General features: G+C 39.6%; 1 protein-coding gene and 1 pseudogene across 7 annotated transcripts in view; both read left to right on the forward strand.

Moving 5' to 3' along the window:
- The window catches only part of RGS7 (regulator of G protein signaling 7), a 588,990-nt gene that overhangs the window by 353,707 nt on the left and 210,068 nt on the right, over nucleotides 1–25,215 (forward strand). The window lies entirely within an intron of this gene.
- Nucleotides 13,548–14,016, forward strand: LOC117075944 (annotated as a pseudogene).

A 25,215-nucleotide genomic window follows, 5' to 3' on the forward strand; every position in this document is an offset into this window, starting at 1 on the left:
AGCAAAATTAGGAATGCTTCTGTTCTCACGGTATGGGGATATCAGGACACCCCTAAGTCTGGGTCTGTTTAGTAAATGTTATCAATCTGTTTTCTTAACAGTAAGCACCTAGAGGCTAGGAATACCTAACTTTGTGAGAACACAGCCCAGCAAGTCCCAGCCTCATTTTTTCCTAGCCCTTACTCAAGATGGAGTCGCTGTGGTTCGAATGCCTTTGATGGCATCATCTAAAGGTCCCTCAGTCCACACTGGGGAGAGCCCCCAGCAGACAATTTTTACTTTTTACTTGGTTCTCATTTCTAACACTCAAGGGGCCACAGGAACCTTCTGGATCTCTTCCATCTCCTCCAGCAAGCATGGCCAGCATCCATGGCCTCTTTCCTGAGGCTGCTCTACTTTAATGCCTGCCATTCCAGGAGGCCGTTTCCTCCCCTGCTGCCAGGAAGGAAGGGGCACGTGGGTCCTTCTGACTTTCAAACCCCAAGCCCCAGTGGAAGAACAGGCACTGTCCATTTGAAGCCGTCAATGGTACATTTTGTTGGATATTACAAGCACATGAACTTTTTTAAACATGTAAAAACCAAAATCATTTTATTTCTTATCCTCACCCAGACAGATTAGCTCTCTAGGGAAACACAACCCTGCAGCCATCTTTTTTTTTTTTTTTTTTTTTTTTTTGAGACGGAGTCTCGCTCTGTCGCCCAGGCTGGAGTGCAGTGGCCGGATCTCAGCTCACTACAAGCTCCGCCTCCCGGGTTCACGCCATTCTCCTGCCTCAGCCTCCCGAGTATCTGGGACTACAGGCGCCCGCCACCGCACCCGGCTAGTTTTTTTGTATTTTTTTTTAGTAGAGACGGGGTTTCACCGTGTTAGCCAGGATGGTCTCGATCTCCTGACCTCGTGATCCGCCCGTCTCGGCCTCCCAAAGTGCTGGGATTACAGGCTTGAGCCACCGCGCCCGGCCCCTGCAGCCATCTTTTAAAGGCTTTTCTCTGCTTGAGAGAAACTTTCTTTTTATTTCACTGGAGTTACGTATTCAGTTTAGTTAAAATAAAACACATAGAGTCTTGGTTAGAGGTCCAGAAAAATCTGTGTGTTGGTTGCACGTGATTTATGAAAACCATCTCATTGTGCAGATTTACCAGGCACAGGGCCATATTGACAGAGGGGAAAACCCATGTGGGAAGAAAAATGGTGACAACCTTTCTGATGAGAGGATCAAGCCTTCGAAGGAGCTTATCACTTCTTCCGCCAGAGACATCTGCACATTCTCCCTGTTGACACTGTAGGTGCTGTGATTCCCAAATGAGACCCGTTGATTGGATCAGCAGGAAATTAGTGCATGGGCTGAGAAGACATTAAGTTGAAAGTCACAGCACCACAAAGGGCCTGGTCTTCTGAATGTTAAGTAATGTGTAGCTGCACGTTTTTTTTTTTTTTTTTGGCTGAGAAGTTATGCTTTTGATTTATGGACTTTAATTTAATTTCTCTCTTGGCCTCTAAGGAGGAGAGCAAAATAAAGTATCCTGAAATATAGTTTCATCTTTGGCATGTTACAAACGATCAGCCATTCCTTTCTGTGGGCTGAATGTGTCAGGGAGAGATCATCACAGAGCGGAGTTCCTGATCCACTTGGGACTTTCTCCTGGTGTATTTAGGTTAGCGACATGAAAGCATATGTTGCTAAATGCTTTTGCCTTAACTGTTTAAATCCATGTGTATTATATTGGAAATGTCAATCCATAGAGAAATTCTAATTCTTTGGTTCTACCACAAGCATCCAGACTATGGACTGGTGCCACGATCAGGTGTTCATGCACAGCACCAGCACGCCCATCACTTCAGAGCCGTTTCCTTCAGATACACAAGCCCAGAAAGTTGTACCATGTTTCTTTCTTTCTTTTTTTTTTTAAATTATACTTTAAGTTCCAGGGTACATGTGCACAACATGCAGGTTTGTTACATAGGCATACATGTGCCATGTTGGTTTGCTGCACCCATCAACTCGTCATTTACATTAGGTGTTTCTCCTAATGCTATCCCTCCCCCAGCCCCCCACCCCATGACAGGCCCTGGTATGTGATGTTCCCCTCCCTGTGTCTGTGTGTTCTCATTGTTCAACTCCCACCTATGAGTGAGAACATGCGGTGTTTGGTTTTCTGTCCTTGCGACAGTTGGTTTGCTGAGAATGATGGTTTCCAGCTTCATCCACGTTTTTTAAGTCGTCTTTCTAGGTACTACCCCAAATACCATCTCGACTTAATGCTTTGTTATTGAACTTTCATCTGACCCATTTCTTCTGCTTTCTAGTTTGTCCTTCATTGTTGAGTCTCCTTCCAACAATTTGCAGTATGCCTTCTAATATGCCCATTCAAGTATAACAGTGAGAGAGGTGTTCACTTCCAATTTCTGGGTTTACAGTCGTATGTCAGTTTATCTCCAGGGTGCCAGTTGATGCCACCAGTTTTCAACTCACTAATGGCTAGGAAAATCTGAATGGCACCTGCTATTGGAGCTCTAACCTCCAAGGCTATGGGGCAGTTTCATAATTCATATCACTATAGACTCCTTCACCACAGAGACCCAAAGCACCTTCTATCTTCCTTTTCCTGTTGATCTGAGATCTGCCAGATTCTCTTCCTACATTCTGTCAACCTGAAATAAATGAAAGAGTCAGAATCCAGGTTAAAAGTGTTTATTCATGTGCAAAGCTGAGAATGGTCATCTAGGTAACCCAGATTCCGAAGGAATGGGGTCAGTGCTCCCAAGCCAAAAAGTTAAGGTGTTGCTCATACAGGCAGAAGCAAAGAAATTTAACAGGATTATAATATCTTCCATACAAGACTCATTTATGAGTTACAGCAATTTGATTAGTTACAGCTTGTTTTACTTCCCTTTTCCAATTTAGAATAGTATATTTAATGTTCCAGACTGTGTAATAGACATGAGGTCTTTGTGTAAAAGAAGTAAAAGGCGGGCGGATCACGAGGTCAGGAGATCGAGACCATCCTGGCTAACACGGTGAAACCCCGTCTCTACTAAAAATACAAAATAATTAGCCGGGCGTGGTGGTGGGCGCCTGTAGTCCCAGCTACTCGGGAGGCTGAGGCAGGCGTGAACCCGGGAGGCGGAGCTTGCAGTGAACCGAGATCGCGCCACTGGACTCCAGCCTGGGCGATAGAGTGAGACTCCGCCTCAAAAAAGAAAGAAAAAAAGAAAAAAGAAAAAGAAAAAGAAGTAAAAGGGAAGTTGTTTTTTTTTCCGCCTGTCTCGGCCTCCCAAAGTGCTGGGATTACAGGCGTGAGCCACCGCCCCTGGCCAAAGGGAAGTTAATCTAGAATGAAGATCAACAGTGAAGAGGCAAGGGGTCGTCTTTGGTGCCCTTTAATCCTTTACTACATTTTACAAAACAATGTAAGCAAAGAAAAGGCTAGTCTATAATCAGAGAAATAAAGATTACAACTGCCTAGGTTACAGCTGTCTGTCATATGACTCAGGTCCCATAATCATATTTCTTTGTTTTTGGGGGACAGAGTCTTGCTCTGTTGCCCAGCCTGGAGTGCAATGGTACAATCTCGGCTCACTGTAACCTCTGCCTCTCAAGTTCAAGCAATTCTCCTGCCTCAGCCTACTGAGTAGGTGGGATTACAAGCATATGCGACCATGCCTGGCTAATTTTTGTATTTTTAGTAGAGACGGGGTTTCACCATGTTGACCAAGCAAGTCTCTACCTCCTGGCCTCAAGTGATTGGCCCACCTCAGCCCCCCAAAGTGCTGGGTTTACAGATGTGAGCCACTGCACGTGGCCACATTCCATTAAGGCTGAAAAAAATTTACAGTTTCAACAGCTTTGATTTTGAATTATTTATTTTTATAATTCTCAAACACAGAAGCCCCACTGAGTCACCCAGAGTTGATTTACACTCTTCGGGTGATCTAAATCCTTCCAGCAGCAGCAATGTTACCCAGGAGCTTGTTAAAAAGCAGAATCTCAGGCTCCCAACCCAGGTTTACTGAATCAGAATCTGCATCTGAACAAAATTTTAACAATGTCATTTATATGCACATTGAAATGTGAGAAGTTCATGTCTAGGTAATGTGCTGGCATCTCCTTTTTTTTTTTTTAAAGAGGAGAGAAAATAGAGTTTTATCTCAGTTGCTGAATCTTTGCTATACATAGAAACTCTTTTACCGGCTCAGTCTCTTTTTAGAAATTTGTTTTAGATTTTTGGCCTTACTTGGTCTTTTTTGAAGGACAGTTTCTGTTGTTATTGTTTTTGGTTTTGTTTGTTTGTCTTTTGTTGCCATATAAAGCCAGGACGGATTTTTGCAAACAGGTCACGTCTTTGTATATTTGAGATGTAGAGGCAGAAAAGGCAGAATTTGCCTAACATTATTTCCACTTCAAGACTTTTAAATGTCCTCATTCTTTTAACAATTTTCTTACTTCCCCTCCCACTGAACAGCCTCCAGGGCCTTTGCCAGACACACTTTAAACCACCTGCTGCCCCTGTGAGCATGTGCCCACACAGTTGGGTGTTGCAGGTACCAGCTGCAGAGCCTTAATCACAGGTGCTTTCCACCCTCACGCGGGCCCTCAGGACCTCTCAGCAAACCTTTTACTAATTCCTTGCCAGCAGTCTCTCTCATTTCTTACAGTAGCACTTCTAACTTCTCACTGCTTCCTTCAGATTTCAAGTGGCATCCTCAGCTGCCTCAAAAGATTGTCAGACCTCCTGGTTCATAGGAAAAATAAGGGATAGACACATACTCATACCACACTTTTAAACTGATGTCACTTGCTAGTCAAATTCTTTCTTTCTATCTCAGAAAAAGGGCTTTGACTCTGTTTCTGCCTAAATCAAATTCCTTACACCGTTGACTCCTGAACAACGTGGAGTTTAGGGGCACCAACCCCCTTGTAGTCAAAAACCCATCTGTAACTTTCGACTTCCCCAAAAAGTTAACTACTGATGACCTATTGTTAACCAAAAGCGTCACTAGTAACATAAATAGTTGATGAACATATATTTGGTATATTACATATATTATGCCCTATTATTATATATCCAAGAATAAGAGAGCATTCAACATTCTTGAGGTGGTAATGAAGGACCACTGTGTTCTCACAATAACGTGTTCTAATAATAAAGTAAGCTAGAGAAAAGAAAATAGTGTTAAGAAAATCGAAAGAAAGAAGGCTGGGTGCAGTGGCTCACACCTGTAATCCCAGCACTTTGGGAGGCTGAGATGGGCGGATCACTGGAGGTCAGGAGTTTGAGACCGGCCTGGCTAACATGATGAAACCCTGTCTCTACTAAAAATACAAAAAATAGCTGGGCATGGTGGTGTGTGCCTGTAGTCCAAACTACTCAGGAGGCTGAGACAGGAGAATTGCTTGATCCCAGCAAACGTGGGTTGCAGTGAGCCAAGATTATACCACTGCACTCCAGTCTGAACAACAGAGCAAGACTCCGTCTCAAAAAAAAAAAGCAAAAAACAAAACAAAAAAACATAAGAAAGAGAAAGTGCATTTCCCATGCATTAAGTAGGAGTGGATCATCATGAAGGTCTTCATTATTATTTTCAGGTTGAGTAGGCTGAGGAGGAGGACAAAGAGGAGGGGTTGGTCTTGCTGTCTTTCATGGTAGAGGTGGAAGAAAATCCACATATAAGGGAACCCGTGTAGTTCAAACCTGTGTTATTCAAGCATCAGCTACACTCTGATTCTAATTCTGTCCTGTCTCATGAAGCACTTTCCTTATTTATAATTCTCTTTCATCTGTAGTTTCAACATTTTCTATCCAAGTGTTCAGAGAAGTCTCTTGAGCTTCCAGACTAAATCAGGATCTGTTGTTTTAATCTTTCATTGTTTCCTCTAGTTTTCCATTACAGAACTTTTCACTTTATGTAACTGTTTGTAGGATTATTTATATATTTCTTGTTTACCAGATCGTGTGTGCCATGTTCTTATCTAAGGAGCTTGATATAGACTTTTTTTAAATATGAAAAAGACTTGAGGGCAAAGTACAGTAAAGCTCCTGAGGAGATGGTAGAAAGTAAGGTGAAGAGGGATTTGCCTTGGACAGGAAAACAGAAACCTTTTCCTCAAAGTCCGACAGAAAACAGGAGAAAGGAGCTATAAAGACAGATAAATGTGTACGTATTGATGATGTTATTATTTGCTAACCTTCATTTTCTAATTGAAGTGAGAGACAAGGGAAGATTATAATTGAGGCCACTTAAAAATCAGATTGAGAATGATTGATCCAGTTTTACCAGTGGGTTTTTTTTTATCCAAACCTTCTAACTTTTAAGACTCAGAATACTATGTTCTATGTCTACCAAAGACAGAGGGAAGGGATTTGCCAAAATAAATGAAAATATATGGCTATAATAAGGTCTGTGCAAGAATGTTCATAGCATTTTTTTATAATAGCCATAAACTGGAAAAAATTTGAAGGTCTATATACAAATTGTAGTAGATTCATACAGTGGAAGTGACTCAGCCACTTGGAACACGAATACAGGTAATGACATGGACGACTATCAAAAGTAGTATGCTGAGCAAAAGAAGCCAGACGCGGCCGGGAGTGGTGGCTCATGTCTGTAATCTCCGCACTTTGGGAGGCCGAGGTGGGTGGATCACAAGGTCAGGAGTTTGAGACCAGCCTGGCCAACACAGTGAAACCCCATCTCTGCTAAAAATACAAAAAATTAGCTGGGCGTGGTGATGGACACCTGTAATCCCAGCTACTCGGGAGGCTGAGGCAGGAGAATCGCTTGAACCTGGAAGGCAGAGTTGTGGTGAGCCAAGATCACGCCAGTGCATTCCAGCCTCAGTGACAATGCGAGACTCCATCTCAAAATAAATAAATAAATAAATAAATAAATAAATAAATAAAAAGAAGCCAGTTGCTAGCAAGTGCATACTGTGAGATTTCATTAGATAAAGGCAAAACTAAAACATGGTGATAGAAATCAGAATCCTAGTTTTTTCTGTCAGGGCATGGGGTAATCTTGGTGCAAACAGATCAGGAAGGCATTTAAATTATTACCACAATGAAAATGTTTTATATCTTAATTGAGGTGGTGCATACATTTGTCAGAACTTTGCAAGTGTTAGACTAAAATTCTGTGCGTATAATCTGTGCGAAACTGTATATATACATTATCCTTCTGTCAAATAGGAATAGGTCTATAAATTTTAGTGAAATTAAACTTCTGTATATTGCTTTTGTTTTGAGCAACTTCATAGAAATGATTGAGAAATTTGAACCATGGTGAAAGATTGGAACAGTCACCGTAAAGAATGGGGGAGGAAGCTGAACATAAACTCAAGTTCCTGAGTGTTTCCTCTCTTTCTTCCTCTCTCAGTCTGTGTTGGGCACCTCATGAATGTGAGCTGGAGGGGGCTGTTCTTAAGTCTGCCCTAGCACTTATCACATTGAAATTGGTGGAACTAAGAATGCAATACCCTGAAGCAGCCTCAGAAGCAAACTTTTTCTCTGACCTTCTCCTGACCTGTTCCATTCTCCCCAGAGACTAGAATCCCTCTGCCCCAAGGCAGGTCATGGAAATCAGAACCCCTTCTCCTCAAAGTCAGCCATAAAACTAGTCATAAAGGAATTATCTGACCTACCTTGTTGGACTGTAGGTCATAAGACCCCCAGTCCAGAGAGAGCCCGGCCCCCTACCCAGAAAGAAGGAATGATGCTAGAGAGGCCAAGAAGAATCTAGAGGGACAGGCATTGTCGGGCTTCCTCACTCAGTCCAGTAGCATTAGATCATACCCTTTATGTCCAGTCATATTCTAGACTTTGTGGAATTGAAGCATAAAAATGGACAATTTTCCCTATGTCTTTGGGTCTTCATCCTGAAGCCTTCCATATACACATTAAGTTTGTATGCTTTTTCTCCTATTAATCTACCTCTTGTCAATGAGTTTCAATGAACCTTCAGAGGGCAAAGGAGAAACTTTTCCTTCATGCCTATATGCTCTGTTTATCTGTTTCATTGCTTCAGATACTGTTCAAATAGGTTTCTTAGGGGTGACCCCTCCGTTCTTTTTACCATGTCTCTCCACAGTGCAGTACCCCCATTATTACTCAATGTATACTCATTACTGTGGAATGAACAAAAGGAGAGAACAAATTGGTGGAAAAGGAATGACTAAGCAGCAGTAAGAGAGGCTGGGGATGGCAACTGCAAGTTTATAATGGAGATATAAGCGTTATGTAAATTCTTCAGGATTTCATGCCCTTGTCTTGGATTAAAGGCAGGAGTCAGAATGGTTTAACTTTCTCCTCTATATACAGCTTGCCTTAGTAGGCGGTGAAATCCTTCTGGGTAGAAATGATGCTTCTGTTGTTATTCCCTCGCAGTGCCCAGCAGATTATTAAACCAAATGAATCTGGTTTAATAATCAGGGGAGTGGCCAGGCACGGTGGCTCACGCCTGTAATCCTAGCACTTTGGGAAGCCGAGACCAGCCTGACCAACATGATGAAACCCTGTCTCTACTAAAAATACAAAATTAGCTGGGCGTGGTGGCACATGCCTGTAATTCCAGCTACTTGGGAGACTGAGGCAGGAGACCTGAACCCAGGAGGCGGAGGTTGCAGTGAGCTGAGATTGTACCACTGCACTCCATCCTGGTGGCAGAGCGAGACTCCATCTCAAAATAAATAAATAAATAAATAATCAGGTGAGTGGATCCCAGCAGTACTTTGCTGGAGGCAGATACAGGAGTGGGAGAGCCCCATCCTGAGGGTCTGGAAATGGGTCATGATGCTTTTTGCAGTAATTAGGTTTTGATGCAAACTCAAAATCCCTAGTTAAGATAAAACACTTTATGGAATTCCATTATCCTTCCATCCAAGTCCTCTTCTAATAATAAGGTTGGCACTTAGGGAAGTGCTCACATCAACAGAATATCATGATATCCATTGTATTGGCACAGCACTTTTTTTTGTTGTCATTATAAGCAATGACAGAATAAGTGTCTTTGTGTATGTGTGTGAGTATATATCTTTGTGCACATGTATTTATGAGTATACCAATAGGGCAAATTTTTTAAATAGTGCATGGGCTCAGTTATAATGTAAGTGATAACCATAAATTTATAAATATTATAAAATTATCCTGCAAAGAAACTAACAACTGTATGAAAGCTCTTGTTCCCTATCTCTTCTTCAAAGTGGTATGTTACAAAATTTTTGTTTTCATGTTATCAATGTATTGAGTGAAAACTTGTATTCATATGTTTTAATTAGAATTTATTGAAGTATGAATGAGATTATTCATCATTTATTTATTTATTTATTTGTTTATTGATTTATTTATTTATTTATTTTTTCGAGACGGAGTCTTGCTCTGTTGCCCAGGCTGGAGTGCAGTGGCCGGATTTCAGCTCACTGCAAGCTCCGCCTCCCGGGTTCACGCCATTCTTCTGCCTCAGCCTCCCGAGTAGCTGGGACTACAGGCTCCCGCCACCTCGCCTGGCTAGTTTTTTGTATTTTTTTTTTTTAGTAGAGACGGGGTTTCACCGTGTTAGCCAGGATGGTCTCGATCTGCTGACCTCGTGATCCGCCCGTCTCGGCCTCTCAAAGTGCTGGGATTACAGGCTTGAGCCACCGTGGCCGGCCCTATTCATCATTTAATATGAATCATTTGTATTTAACTTTAACATGAACATCCTGTTTACATTTCTGCCTGCTTTGCTGGTCTCTTTGTCAGTTTCTCAAAGTTTTTCCTTTATGTTCATCCATTCATTCACCAACCATTTATTGAATGGTTTATTGAATATCATATGCCAAGCACTACTTTAGGCACTGAAGATACAGCCATAAGCAAGACAAATGAAATCACTGCTTTCATGAACTGTGTCTAAGTGGGCAATTAAAACAAATATACATAAAATCTAATGTCAATAAATATAAAATGTAACAGCAAAATGATGAGTACTGGGGAGACAAGATGAAAGAATACGCTTTCCATTTGCAGTTGATTGCAAAAATGTCTTTCCAGTGTGGTACCTTTTTTTTTTTTTTTCGAGATGGAGTTTCACTGTTGTTGCCCAGGGTAGAGTGCAATGGCTTGATTTTGGCTCAGTGCAACCTCTGCCTCCCAGGTTCAAGCGATTCCTGTGCCTCAGTCTCCCAAGTAGCTGGAATTATAGACATGCACCACCAAGCTCAGCTAATTTTTGTTTTGCATTTTTAGTAGAGATGGGGTTTCACCATCTTGGTCAGGCTGGCCTCGAACTCCTGACCTCAGGTGATCCACCCGCCTGGCCTCCCAAAGTGCTGGGATTACAGGCATGAGCCACCCCGCCCGGCCTATTTTTTTAAGACTATGCTTTTCAGAGCAGTTTTAGGTTCAGAGGAAAATGAAAGAAAGGTAGAGATTTCCTGTATACCTCTTCCTGCCACATGCCTCGGTCTCTTCCATTAGCAACACCTCCCAACCAGAGTAGTACATTTGTTACAGTTCAGTGAGCCTACACCGACACATCATTATCACACAGGGTCCATAGTATACCTTAGGGCTTATTGTTGGTGTTGTGCATTCTATGGGTTATAATGACAAGAATCCGCTCCTGGAATATCATATAGAGGTTTTTCAGTACCCTAACAATCCTCTGTGCTCTACCTGGTCATCTCTTCCACCCCTGGCAACCAGTGATCTTTTTACTGTCTCCATAGTTTTGCCTTTTCCAGAAAGTTGCACCGTTGGAGTTGTACAGTGTGCGGCCTTTTCAGATTGAGTTCTTTCACTTAGTAATATGCACGTAAAGTTCTGCCATGACTCTGCATGGCTTGGTAGTTCATTTCTTTTTAGCACAGAATGATGTTTTGTTGTCTGGGTGCACCAGTCATTTATTTATTTTTATTTTGTTTATAGTGCCTCTTCTTTTTTTCTGTATAGAAATTTTTTAATTTACATGAATTCATATTTATCAGCCATCTGTTTTATGGCTGCTAGGTGTTGTATCTTAATTAGAAAGCCTTAGTATTTTACTATTTATCCGTACTATTTTACTTTTAAAATTGTTTCCTTTTTTATACTGTACAGTTCATTTAAACCTTAATCTTTTGTTTTTGCTTTGGGGCACCTTTTGGAATTCTCTCAATTGACTTCTTACTCTTATTTCAAATAAAAGATTTTCCCAACTTGATGGAAGAGATGCTAACATTTTTTTGTTACTGTATGGCTGTATTGTGTTAGATTCTGTACTATTCACTTTCACTTTCATAATTTCATTTTAAAAAAGTGAAAATTAGCCTGTGAAAACACAAACACACATGCACACACACACACACATATCCAGATAATTATTCCCATAATATTGTAATATCTGAACCAATGCCGTCCAAGAGTTTCTTAATGATATAAGAGTTCTGTATCTGCAGTGTCCAATAAGGTGGTCACTAGCCATATGTGGGTAATGAGCACTTGAAGTGTAGCTAGTGAAAATGAGGAACTAGCCAGGCGCAGTGGCTCATGCCTATAAACCCAACACTTTGGAAGGCTGAGGCAAATGGATCACCTGAGGTCAGGAGTTTGAGACCAGCCTCGCCAACATAGTGAAACCACGTTTCTACTAAAAAAAAAAAAAAAAAAAAAAAAAAAAAAAAATTAGCTGGGTGTGGTGGCACACACCTGTAATCCCAGCTAATCAGGAGGTGGAAGCATGAGAATCACTTAAACCCAAGAGGCAGAAGGTTGCAGTGAGCTGAGATCATGCCACCAAACTCCAGCCTGGGTGACAGAGGGAGACTCTGTATAAAAATTTAAAAAGAAAAGAAATAAATGAGGAACTAATTAGCTACATGTGGCTGGTGGCTAATATATTGAACAATACAGTTCTGGACCGTTCAGTGCTGAAAAAAAGAAAGTCTTTCCATCTTACAACCTAATTCACATTGAAGACAAGAGTAAGGAGACTTAAAATATTTCCTTCCTTCTTTGTTTTCAGATGTTTTGAGTTTTATACCTATTAAGGCATAATTAATACACACTAACTTGGATAGCTGTGAAGTATAAAATTTTGATGCATTTTGACACTTGAGTATATCCCTAAAACCATAGCCATAATCAAAATAGTAGAAATTTTTATTCTCCCCTAAAGTTTCCTTGTGCCTTTTTGAAATCCATTTTTCTTCATTGTCCCTCACCCCACCCCATCCCTAGTCACCACTGGTCTGCTTCTTGTCAGGAACGAGACCTCCTTTCCCCCATCCACAGTTCAGTAAAGATCACGTGAGGAGATTGGATATCTCACAGCAACCTGGTAGTAATAACACCCCACTTCTCCAGCCTGGAGTGGTGTCAGAAGAAGCCTAAGGGAGCATCAAGACTTCTGCCATCAAACAGTGGTGACCAGGCCACCTCCACTGCAGTGTCAAATTTCTACCCTCACTGGGTGGTCATGAAACAGCATTTCCCTCTTCTGGAGGAGTGGGTTCATCAAAAGCCAACTACAACAGAGGTTTAAATTAAATCCAGAATCACACAACAAAATACAAAGATGTCCAGCTTTCAATTTTAAAAAATATTCATCAGTCCAGGCTCAGTGGCTCACGCCTGTAGTCCCAGCACTTTGGGAGGCCAAGGTGGGTGGATTGTTTGAGGCCAAGAGTTTGAGACCATCCTGGCCGACATGGCGAAACCCCGTCTCTACTGAAAAAAAAAAAAAATTAGCCGAGCGTGGTGGCACATGCTTGTAGTCCCAGCTACTTGGCAGGCTGAGACACGAGGATCATTTCAGCCTGGGAGGTAGAGGTTGCAGTGAGACAAGATCACACCACTGCACTCCAGCCTGGGTGACAGAGTGAGACGCTGTATTAACAACAGCAAATACTCAGGCCAAGAACCAGGAAGACCTCAAACTAAATGGAAAAAAAAGATATATCAATAGTTGTCAAGATTGAGATGGCAGAGATAATAGATTAGTTTACAAAGATTTTTAAGTATCCATGACAAACGTGTCCAGCTTGCGGCCCAGGACGTCTTTGAATATGGCCCAAAAGCAATTCGTAACTTTTTGTGTGATTCTTAAAAATCTCATCAGCTATCATTAGTGTTAGTATATTTTGTGTATAATTCTTCTTCCAGGGTGGCCAGGGAAGCCAAAAAAGATTGGACACCACTGATCTATGATAAAAATTATTTTATAATAATAGTAGTATGCTTTAAGTATATTAAAAACTAGAAGGCCTCAGGAAATAAATTGAAATTCTCAGCAAAGAAATAGAAGATATTAAAAAATGGAAACTTTAGGACTGAAAAGGACAATAACAAACAGAAAAACTTAGTGGATGGGCTCAATGACAAAATCGATAAGATGGAAGAAACCACTAAATCAGTGAAACAGAAGATAGAGCAACAGAAATTACCTAATCTGAACAGCAGAGAGAAAACAGACTGATGAAAAGGAACACGGCCTCTGGGATGGAGATCTTTTGTGGGTTTACAACCAAAGATCTAACATTGGTGTCACTGGAGTTATGAAAGGATAGGAAAAAAATAATGGGGACTAAAAAAATGCTTGAAGAACCTTTCCTAGCTGCCACCAAGGTGCTCGGTCCATCCGCATCCGGTAGCGCCAGCCCCACACTCGCCCAAGCCATGGCCTCCGCCTCTGCCTCCCAGCTCGCCTGCATCTACCTGGCCCTCATTCCGCACGACGATGAGGTGACCATCACAGAGAAGATCAATGCCCTCATTAAAGCAGCCGGCGTAAATGTCGAACCTTTTTGGCCTGGCTTGTTTGCAAAGGCCTGGCCAACGTCAACATTGGGAGCCTCCTCTGCAATGTAGGGGTTGGTGGACCTGCTCCAGCAGCTGGCTCTGCACCAGCAGGGGCTTCTGCCCGCTCAGCTGCGCTGCTCCAGCTGAGGAGAAGAAAGTGGAAGCCAAGAAAGAAGAATCTGAGAAGTCTGATGATGACATGGGCTTTGGTCTCTTTGACCAAACCTCTTTTATCATGTGTTCAATAGAAAGCTGAACTTAAAAAAAAAAAAAAAGTACTTGAAGAAATAATGGCTTAAAAACATCACAAGCATAGCAAAGACATAAACCTTCAGTTGAAGAAGCTGAGAGAAGCCCAAACGGGATAAATAAACCCAACGAAATGCATACCAAGCCACTTAATAAACATCTGAAAACTGCAGACAACCACAAAACAAACATCTTGAAAGCAGTCAGGGAAAAATGACATCTTAACTAGAAGAGAAAAATGATTCAACCGCAGCAGACTTCTCATGAGAAACCATGGATGCCAGAAGAAAGTGCCACACAATTTTCCCTTTCCTGCTGAAAGAAAGAATTGTCAATCCATAATCCTCTGCCCAGCAAACATTTTCCTGAGGCATAACGGGGAAATCAAAACATTCTCAGATGAAGGAAAACTAAAAGAATTTGTCACCAGCTGACGAACTCAATGACTGAAAGGAATTTTCTAAATAAAGGGGAAACGACAAGAAAAGGAACCTTGGAATATCAGAATAGAACAAAACATGGTAAGCAAACATGTAAGAAATACAATTGACTTATCTTCTCTTGATTTTCTGAATTTTTTTTTTCCCCTAAGACAAAGTCTTGCTCTGTTGCCCAGGCTGGAGTGCAGTGGCATGATCTCCACTCACTGCAAACTCTGTTTCCTGGATTCAAGTGATTCTCCTGCCTCAGCCTCCCGAGTAGCTGGGATTACAGGCATGTGCCCCCTTCTTGACTAATTTTTGTATTTTTAGTAGAGATGGGGTTTCCCCATGTTGGTCAGGCTGGTCTCGAACTCCTGACCTCAAATGATCTGCCCACCTCGGCCTCCCAAAGTGCTGAGATTACAGGTGTGAGCCACTGCACCCAGCCTTCTGAATGTGTTTCTGATTGTTTTGATTGTTGAAGGAAAAGTGCAGCAACGTCTGATGTGATTCTAAATATACATACAGGAATTAACTAAAAAATATTAAAAACTGGAGAGAGTAAAGGAACAGGAAGAGACATAGGGCTCCAGACCTCACTTTACTCAGATTGCTAAGGTGATTACACCAGAAGGCTGTAATAAGTTGTGTGAATATAATTTTATTATCAACTAAAAAGAGCTACAAAATAATGCATTCAAAAATATTTAGAGCTAGGTGTGGTGGCTCACACCTGTAATCATACTTAACGCTTGGGGAGGCTGAAATAGGGAAATCACTTGAACCCAGGAGTTTGAGACCAGCCTGGGCAACATAAGAAGACCCTGTCTCTACAAATAATAATAATAATAATAATAATAATAATAACATTAGTCGGGCATAGTAGCATGTATCTGTGTTCCCTCCTCAGGAGGCTGAGCTGGGAGGATCACTTAAGCCCGGGAGGCTGAGGCTGCAGTGAACCATTTTCATGCCGATGCATTCCAGCCTGGGTGACAAAGCAAGACTGTAAAAAAAACAAAAAAAAGAAACTTAGAAAATTGAAATGGATTTTTAAAAAATATTAATGCAATCCACTGGAAAGCAGAAATAAGAAAAAAAACCACCAAAAATAAAGTGGCATACTTAAGCCCTATTACATTAAATATACCATCACATGTAGGTAATTACATTAAATATAAGTAATTACTTTAAATATACTATTTCAAAGACAGAAGCCAGCAGAGTGGATAAAAATCATGGCTCAACGACATGCTATCCCCAAGAAACTTGCATCAAATATAACAAGTAAAAGAATAGAAAAAAGATGTGTTGTTCAAAGTTGATTAAAGGAAATCTAGAATAGGTACATTAATTTTATATGAAGCAGACTTCACCACAAGGAAAAGTAGAAGTAATAAAGGGGGTCATTAGATAATAATGAGGAGCTCATTTTTCCAAGAAGACGTAGCAAACTTAAATGTGTATGTATCTAACAAGAGAGACTCAAAATGCCTGAGGCAAGTGGATAGAACCTAAAGAAGAACTAGACTATTCCATTATTAGAGTTGAGATTTTAACACTCCTCTATCAGTAATTGATGTATCGATAGATCAAGCAGGGAGAAAAATCAGTAAGGATGTAGATGACCTGAACAACACAATCAATCAACTTGACCTGATTACAGGATATTCCAACTAACAGCAAAAAGCATGGTCTGTTTTGCCTTTCATGGTCTCAAGTTCATGTGAAACGTTCACTAAGACCATATTTTGGGCCATTAAACACATCATAATAAGTTTTAAAAAATAGAAATTATACCAAGTATGTTCTCTGATTATAATGGAATCAAACTAGAAATCAGTAACCAAAAGCTAAAAGGAAAATCTCCAAACATTTGGAAATTAAACAACACACTTTAAAATCATTGAAGAATCCTCTGGAAAATAAAAAAACAGAATAAAAATAAAATGTAACTTGTCAATTTGTGGAACACTGCTAAAGCAAGGTTGGGAGAAATATTTGTAACACAAATGTATACATTAGAAAAGATGAAAATTTCCAAATCAATCATCTAAACTCCAGACTCTAGAATGTAGAAGAGCAAAATAAACCCAAAACAAGCAAGAGTAAGGAAATAATAAAGATACGAGCATAAATCAATGGAATTGAAAACATTCGAATAATTTAAAAACCAGTGAAACAAGGAGCTGTTTCTTTATAAAAATTGATAAATTGACAATTCTGTAACAAGACAGACAGAAAAAAAAAGGAAAAGACACAAATTGCCATTTTCGGGAATGAAGCAGGGGAAATGTCTACAAAACCTCAGACATCTAAAGGATACAAGAATACCATAAACTTACACACATAATTTGATATCTTACACCAAACTGATCAGTGTCTCAAAAACCACAAACTATTACAACTCACCCTGTATGAAATGGATAATTTGAATAGCCCAATGACTATTAAGAAAATTAAATTCATAATTTAGAAATCTCTAAAAAGGAATCTCCAGGTTCATGGTTTCACTGGAAAAGTCTACCAGACTTTTAAAAAATTCAATTATACACAGTCTTTTCCAGAAAACAGAAGAGGAGAGAATATCTCTCAATTCATTTTATGAAGCCATTATTACCCTGATGTCAAAACTAGGAAAATAAAGTAGGGAAAAGAACACAACAAACCAATATCCCTCATTAAGATGTAAAATTCCTTAGCAAAATATCACAAATAGAATTTAGCAATGTATAAAAATAATTATACACCATAACCAAGTGGGTTTATTTCAGAGATGCAGGCTGGTTAAATATTCAAAAATTAACTCTGTAATCCAGCAAATCAACAGGATAAAATAGAAAAATCACATGATCATATTAGCCAATATAGAAAAGCTAGTAGACAAAATTCAAAACTTATTCATAATAAAAACTTTCAAAAAACAGGAATGGAAGAGAAATTCCTCAACTTGATAAAGAACATCTGCAAAAAATTTCAGACCAGGTGCCACGTGGTTCATACCTTTAATCTCAGCACTTTGGGAGGCTGAGGTGCGAGGATCACTTAGAGACCAGGAGTTTGAGATCATCGGCTGGACAACATAGTCAGACACTATTTCTACAAAAGTTAAAAAAATTAACCAAGCATGGTGGCACACACCTTTAGTCCCAGCTACTTGGGAGGCTGAGGTGGGAGGACTGCTCAGGCCCAGGAGACCGAGGTCACAGTGAGCCATGATGGCACTGCTGTACTCTAAACCGGACAGTAGAGGGAGACACAGTCTCTAATAATAATAATAATAAGTTTACTTTATATATAGTTGTAAAAGACTGAATGTTTTCCTCTAAAATTGAGAACAAGGCGAAGATTTATTTAACATAGTGTTGAAATTTCTAGTCAGGGCAATAAAGCAAGGAAAGGAAATAGATGCACAGATCAGAAAGGAAGAAATTAAAAGCTTCCCCTCTTTGTAGATGATATTATATTTACCTGTTAAATCCCGAAATATCTGCAACAAAACCTTCTAGAACTGAGAATCGAGTCCAGAAAGATTACAGGATATGCAATAAATATACAAAAGTAAATTACATTTTTATGTACTAACAATGAACATGTGGATGCTGAAATCAAAAACACAATACCATTTAAAATTGCTAAAAAATTAAATAGATGTTAATCAAATAAAGTTTGTTCGGGACTTGTATGCTGAAAACTGCAAAATGCTGGTGAAGAAATAGAAGAAGATGTAAATAAATGGAGAGATATACTTTAAATCCATGAAGAATAACCTTGTATAAAAGCCAATTCTCCCCAAATTGATACACAAGTTTAATGAAATTCCCTTCAAAACCCCAGCAAGACTTTTTTATAGATATAGACAAGATAATTCTAAGATTTATAAGGAAAGCAAATGAAATAGAACAGGTAAAACAATTTTGAAATTAAAATAATGTAGGAAGAATTTATTATATGTTTATATTTTATATTCAAGACATTATATAACTGTGGTAAACAGAACTGAATGGTATTGGTAGAAGGATAGACATATAGATCAATAAAGCAGAATAGAGAATCCAGAAATAGATCCACACAAATAGACACAATGGATTTTTGACAAAGATGGAAAAGCAATTCAACTGAGGAAAGATAGCTTTGTCAAGAAATGGTGCTAGAACTATTGGACATTCATGGGCAAAAAGGAAGTTCGACCTAAGTCTCACAACTTACACAAATGTTAATACAAAATGGAAAATTAAAACAAAAAAAATTTTAGGAAAATAGTAGGAGAAATTATTGGATATCTTGCTCTAGGCAAAGAGTTCTTAGATTTAATACTATAATCTATAAAAAGTTGATAAATTGGACCTCTTCAAAATAACGAACTTTTTTTTTTCTGAAAAAGACCTTGTTAAGAGGGTGAAACAAGGAGCTACAGAGTGAAAGAAAATATCTGTAAACCACATATCCAAGAGAGGACTAGTATGTAGAATATAAAAAGAACTCTGAAAAAACAACAGCAAAAAAAATTAATTAGAAAATAGTCAAAAGACATGAAGAGATGTTTCACAGAAAAGGATGTACCTACACCAAAAAAGCGTTTGAAAACATGTTCAATACCATTAGCCACCAGGCAGACACAAATGAAAATCAACACATACTATCAGAATGGTTAAACTAAAAAATAGTAACACTAGTGTTAGCAACGATGGGAAGAAACTGAATCACTCCTACATCACTGGTAGGAATGTAAAATGGCTCAGGCCCTCTGCAAAATAGTTTGCCTGCCTTCCTTCCTTCCTTCCTTCCTTCCTTCCTTCCTTCCTTCCTTCTTTCCCTCCCTCCCTCTCTCCCTCCCTTCCTTCCTTCCTTCCTTCCTTCCTTCCTTCCTTCCTTCCTTCCCTCTCTCTTTCTTTCCTTCTTTCTCTCTCTCTCTCCCTCTTTCTTTCTTTTTTTAAATTTCATTTTGTTTTTTGAGATGGAGCTTCACTCTTTCACCCAGGCTGGAATGCAGTCGTGCAGTCTTGACTCACTGCAACCTCTGCCTCCCGGGTTCAAGCGATTCTCTTGCCTTAGCCTCCCGAGTAGCTGGGCCTACAGGTGCACGCCACCATGCCCAGCTAATTTTTTTTTTTTTTTTTTTTTGTATTTTTAGTAGAGACAAGGGTTCAGCATCTTGGCCAGGCTGGTCTTGAACTCATGACCTCGTGATCATTCAATACCTTGTGGTATTGAAATTACATCTTCAATAATAGAAAACATTTAAATAGAACCCCAAAAATGGCATCATTAATTGGTATTTTCAATATTTTGTCACAGCAGGAAATATTCAGGGTTAGGTTAAAAAAGATTCACTCTTGAATCCGGGCCTAGGTCTATACATAGCACCATATAGAGCATGTTCAGTCCCAAACTAATTAGGATTGGCACAAAAGCACTTGACCTTAGCTGTAGTTTTTTTTTGTTTGTTTGTTTTTGTTTATTTTTTGAGATGGAGTCTTGCTCTGTCGCCCAGGCTGGAGTGCAGTGGTGCAATCTCGGCTCACTGCAACCTCTGCCTCCCAGGTTCAAGCAATTCTCCTGCCTCAGCTTCCCCAGTAGCTGGGACTACAGGTGCCCACCACCATGCCCGGCTAATTTTTTTTTTTGTATTTTTAGTAGAGACGAGGTTTCAGCATCTAGGCCACACTGGTCTTGAACTCCTGACCTCATGATCCAACCATCTCGGCCTCCCAAAGTGCTGGGATTACAGGCATGAGCCAATGTGTCCGGCCTGAGCTGTAGTTTTGACTATGCATAAGTGCATTCATTTTGTCAATCTTTAATGAATTGGGAAATTTCCTGAATTGGAATCCTCTTTGATCTACTTGGACCTTCTGCCTCATCCACCTCTTGACCAATGCTGGTACTCTCTGCTAATACAGAATAAGAAGTGTTATCTCTACCTGTCAACATGCAGCAACTGTATCTGGACTAGACTGATGAGGTCTAGGCCTATCCAGTCAAGAGCAAGTTTTTAATTTATCCATCAATAAACATTTTCTTTATCTCATATGTCCTTCATAGGAGCAGTTAGACAGTTAGACATGGCCTGTGTGTAGCTGAAAAAAAATGTGTGTTGAAGGCAAGAATGATCCTAGGCTTTTCTTTATGCCTACCAGCTAGCATATGGAATTGATTAATCGATTAATAAATACTTCTCTTTTAATGTGTTCCAATATATTAGCTGACCCAAAATTCATAGTTATATCTGAACATTTCACACACTTATTTATTACTTATTTTGTTTTCTTTGAGTCTAAAGAACCATAGCACTAAAACATAAAAATATAAAATGGTCTTTAAAAAGGGATCCAATATCCCCATCCTAAGGAAACACTGCAGACTTAGTTTCTCTTGATTTTTCTACAACGTTCTTTATCAAAATAAAGGCTGCACATCAAGGAACTCTATTTTCCTTCCTTCTCTTAACTCTGCATTTCCCACACTTACTGTCACCATCCCACACAAGAGGCAGACGTGATGTTTCTCTGAATGCGATTTGAGAAAAGCGTCTCTGGTTGATAAGGAATCCTCCTGAGCTCCAGTAGAGGGGAGGAAATAATCCTGAGGGTGGTCTCCATTGCCTTTTATCCCCTCATTATTGTCATCTTTGCTGCCTTGCTATTTTTGCTGCCTATGTTTAAAGCTTCTTAGGCTTTGAAGAGAGACAAAATGCCTGCTTTGCGTCTGAAGAGATATTTTTGTGATTTCTGGAACTTACACAACAAAGATTAAAAATCTAGTTAAATACCCATGATCTTGATAAAATATCTGCTCAAGGAAGAGCCAAGGAGCTGTATCTCAGAACTCTAATTTGTTTTCATTGCACCTTGCCAGAGGGTAGGGAAATATATTTTTACTTTTCCTATCCTCAGAACACACAAGTAGTAATTACAATGAATATCGGGCTTCTATCCTATTGATTTGAAGATTCAGGTTATATCAACAAAACCTAACATTTTCTGTGACTCTGCTCTTAGGGCAAGGGGCATAGAACTCCAAAGAGCAGCAACCTAGAAAGAAAATGTAATCAACCAGATAATTTGCTTTTTGCCATGACATCTGCAAATGCATTTAAATGACTGCTAAACAACATTTTTAAAGTCTGGTAGGCAAATGTTTCAAATGTATCTCAGATTTACTGAAAGGAAACACATCTGTTTTGATTATTTTGTTTCCATTGACCTTTGAGATTTCATAGGTGTTATTAGCTATGGAATATTGGAAGAAGGACTTTATATCATAAGTTTTATCCAGTTTCAAACTGTGAGCAGAAGTTAACTTTTTAATTCTATGGAAACTGAATAATTTTCTCTAAATATACCTGATGTATAAAAATCCAGAAGTAACAATACTCAATTACATGTTATTCATTTTAGAAAGTGAATTATTTGCATAAAAAGATACACACTCATAAAAATACACAATCATATACACATCACGAAGTTTCTTTGAATAGCTATTTTAGTGCACATAAAGTGTGGTTTCATTCACATACACAAAAACAATGTATTCCTACTCTGCTTTACAGGACTATAATAAGTTCATAGAACAAAACACATTTATATTCATAGCAAGGCAGAAATAGCATATTCATTTCATTCAAAATTTGACATTTTGCTTTTGAATTCCACTTTTCCTCTCTTTTCTGCGTTTTTCTGATGGAAACATAAAAGCTTTACAAACTGGAAGGAAGCTGTAGTTTACACCCATTGTTATGTCTGCAAAGCACTCATTATTTCTGGAAAATGCCTCCATCTATATGTCTCGCCAGCATGACCATTTTTATGCACGGTGATCCATCTTTTCTTGCCACAGTTGGCTGATACAGGAATGGGCACCTCCCTGCAGCTGAGATCCTCCATCAGGAATTAGGACTTAGGACTACAAGATTTCAGCCGCCAATGACTTGCTGTCTTTAGTGGCAGAGATTTTAACCCAGGAGCTGTGAGCCTTCATGACCCACTTCATGGATGGAAAATAGCAAATGTTGTTTCCTAGAGAGAAATGAAGATGTCCAGAAAGGAACAAGGGTGACAGTCTCTGCCTCCATGAGTCCTTGAGGCTCAAATACATCCTTTCCCTTTAGTTCTGGGTACCTTTTTGCAAATTCCTTCTTTGATAAGTTTATGTTTTTATACTTCGTCAAAGATCGCTCTTTATAACCAAAAGTGCCCTGATGAAGTAACTTAAATTTTGTTGTTGTTGTTGTTGTTATATTCATCTTAATAGATATTAGCAATTTTTTAATTAAAAAATGTCAATGCCCTCCAGCCCAAAACCACCAGGAACATGCCTGTAGTTGAACAAGTCAATTATTCTTTCTTGAAGGTAGAGAGAATGCACACCATCGGGAACCATGGAGTGTCTCAGTAATAGGGTGTTAGGAAGAATCTAGTATAGGATTTGGACATCGGTAGTCATGGAGAGGATCTGAGGAAGTGGGCCTTTGCTCTAGATTAGATGCTGTCAGGAAGCAGGGACAATTCTGTGATCTGGTATCCTTTTTTTTGAGACGGAGTCTTGCTCTGTCGCCAGGCTGGAGTGCAGTGGCGCCATCTCGGTTCACTGCAACCTGGAGCTCCCTGGTTTGATTCTCCTCCCTCAGCCTCCCGAGTAGCTAGGATTATAGGCAGGCACCACCATGCCCAGCTAATTTTTTTTTTTTTTTTTTTTTTTTTTAAGTAGAGATGGGGTTTCACCATGTTGGCCAGGATGGTCTCCATCTCCTGACCTCATGATCCGCCTGCCTCGGCCCCCCAGCGTGCTGGGATTACAGGCGTGAGCCACTGCGGCTGGCCTGATTGGGTATCTTAATACATTTTTTCCTACAGTAGGACAGATTAGACAAGACTAAGTATGGGATTGATAAAGAAGCAGCAGTCGCTCATGTTATCCGGGATGGAATTTGATATTTTATGGCTGAGATCATGTTCCCATGCTTAGTGTAACTTAAATTTTGTTGTTTACAGAGTGGTCTTGTTTTTATCTTGACCTGTGAGGGTTCTAGAGCAGCCTTGTCCGATGTTAATGTTCTTCCATGAAATTGTTCATATTTACCAGGGAAGCACCAAGACATAGCTGTGAGTGCCCAGCCAGCTCCTGGAAGCCAGTGGCTCTTTTCCTCTTTTTTCAGTACCTGCTTTTGGCCAAAGGCAGACAGAACCAGGACTTAGGCATTAATTGGTGATATCCAGATTTTCACCACTGCTGAGATTTCTTAGATCAAGGAGCTAGAGAACATAGTCTGTAGCTGGGCTGGAGTTCATCTCTCTCGCTCCTTTGGTTGCTGGTTGCTGTGTTGAATCCCCAGATGTGACAATGGCTGTGCACTCATATTTAAGACTCTGGACAGGATACAAGTACTCAGATAAACAAAATGTTATTCTTAGATATTGCCAATTACTTATTTGAAAGATTGAGGAGAAATTCAGTACATCAATTCAGCTTTACAAAAGGGTAATATGCAAGCTTTAAGCAAATCACTTCATTTCTCAAGCAGAAATTCTGCAGTGTTTTAAATTAAACTGAAATTCTGCAGAAATTCTGCAGTTTTCAATTACAGAAATTCTGCAATTAAAGAAATTAAACTGTGTTTAATTTAAAGAAATTCTGCAGTGCTTTAAATTAAATTAAGTTAAAATTATAATTGCCTACAGAACTTTTAAAATTATGATAATAAGAGACATACTGGGGTGTCATAACATTCTAGATGGAATCACCATAGAGCTGACTGTTTCAGCATTTTGAGTCTTTTCTGTATAGAGTATATGTCTATAAATAGTGACTCATGCCTTCAGTAAACATTTAACGATGATCTGTGTTGAGACACTTTGAAGAGAATGGTGGAAACGTGATGAGTATGATGCCGTTTCTTCTCCCAAGGGACTGACAGATCAGTTAATTTGCTTCCCTCAACATTCTTTCTTTCTTGTTCCTAAAACTGCAGATCCTCAGCCCAGCTTCTGCAGAAACACAGTAGATGTTTATTACATGCTATTTGATAATAATAAACATTTATTGTGCCTACTTCAAGGAACCAAGAATAATGTTGGAAAAATGATTTTTAGTATATAGAAAGTCTTCTATTTAGTGAAAGGTTCTAAGAATAGTTGGCTGAGCATGGTGGCTCATGCCATGTAATCTCAGTGCTTTGGGAGGCTGAAGCAGGAGGATCACGTGAGGCCAGGATTTCAAGACAAGTCTGGGCAACATAGCGAGACCCCATCCATCAAATAATAATAATCATAAAAAATTACCAGGCATGGTGGCTAACACCTGTAATCCCAGCTACTTGGGAGGCTGGGGCAGGGGGAATTTCTTGAGCCCAGGAAGTTGAGGCTGCGATGAACTGATTGTTGCACTGCCTTGCAGCCTGAGTGAGACCCTGTCTTAAAAGAAAAAAAAAAAAAGAAGAATGGTTATAACATCAAAAATCATGGATTATGGATTATTTATGATATTCACTAAATAAAAAAAGATTTGTATTGTCAGCACTGTGTCTATGTGGTTCTGAGGCTTCAGCAAAGGGATTTGGGCAGTACAAAGAGCGTATCCATTTCCCTGAGAGAGAAACGTTGCAAAGGTCCGTGTCTTTGTTTCAGGAATAATTTGCACACCTTCTGTGGTGATTAAGAGCTAAAGTTTTCACTAATGGCTTTAGCTGAAAGTTGTGAAAAGACTAGTTTTGTAAAGGACACAAATCAAATGTGTTCTATTTTGCTTGCTTACAAAGTCCTCGTATCTTATGTTTACAAACATTTTGCAAT

The sequence above is a fragment of the Trachypithecus francoisi genome, unplaced genomic scaffold (genome assembly GCF_009764315.1).
Source record: "Trachypithecus francoisi isolate TF-2019V2 unplaced genomic scaffold, Tfra_2.0 Lachesis_group5, whole genome shotgun sequence".
In the NCBI taxonomy this organism is placed as follows: domain Eukaryota; kingdom Metazoa; phylum Chordata; class Mammalia; order Primates; family Cercopithecidae; genus Trachypithecus; species Trachypithecus francoisi.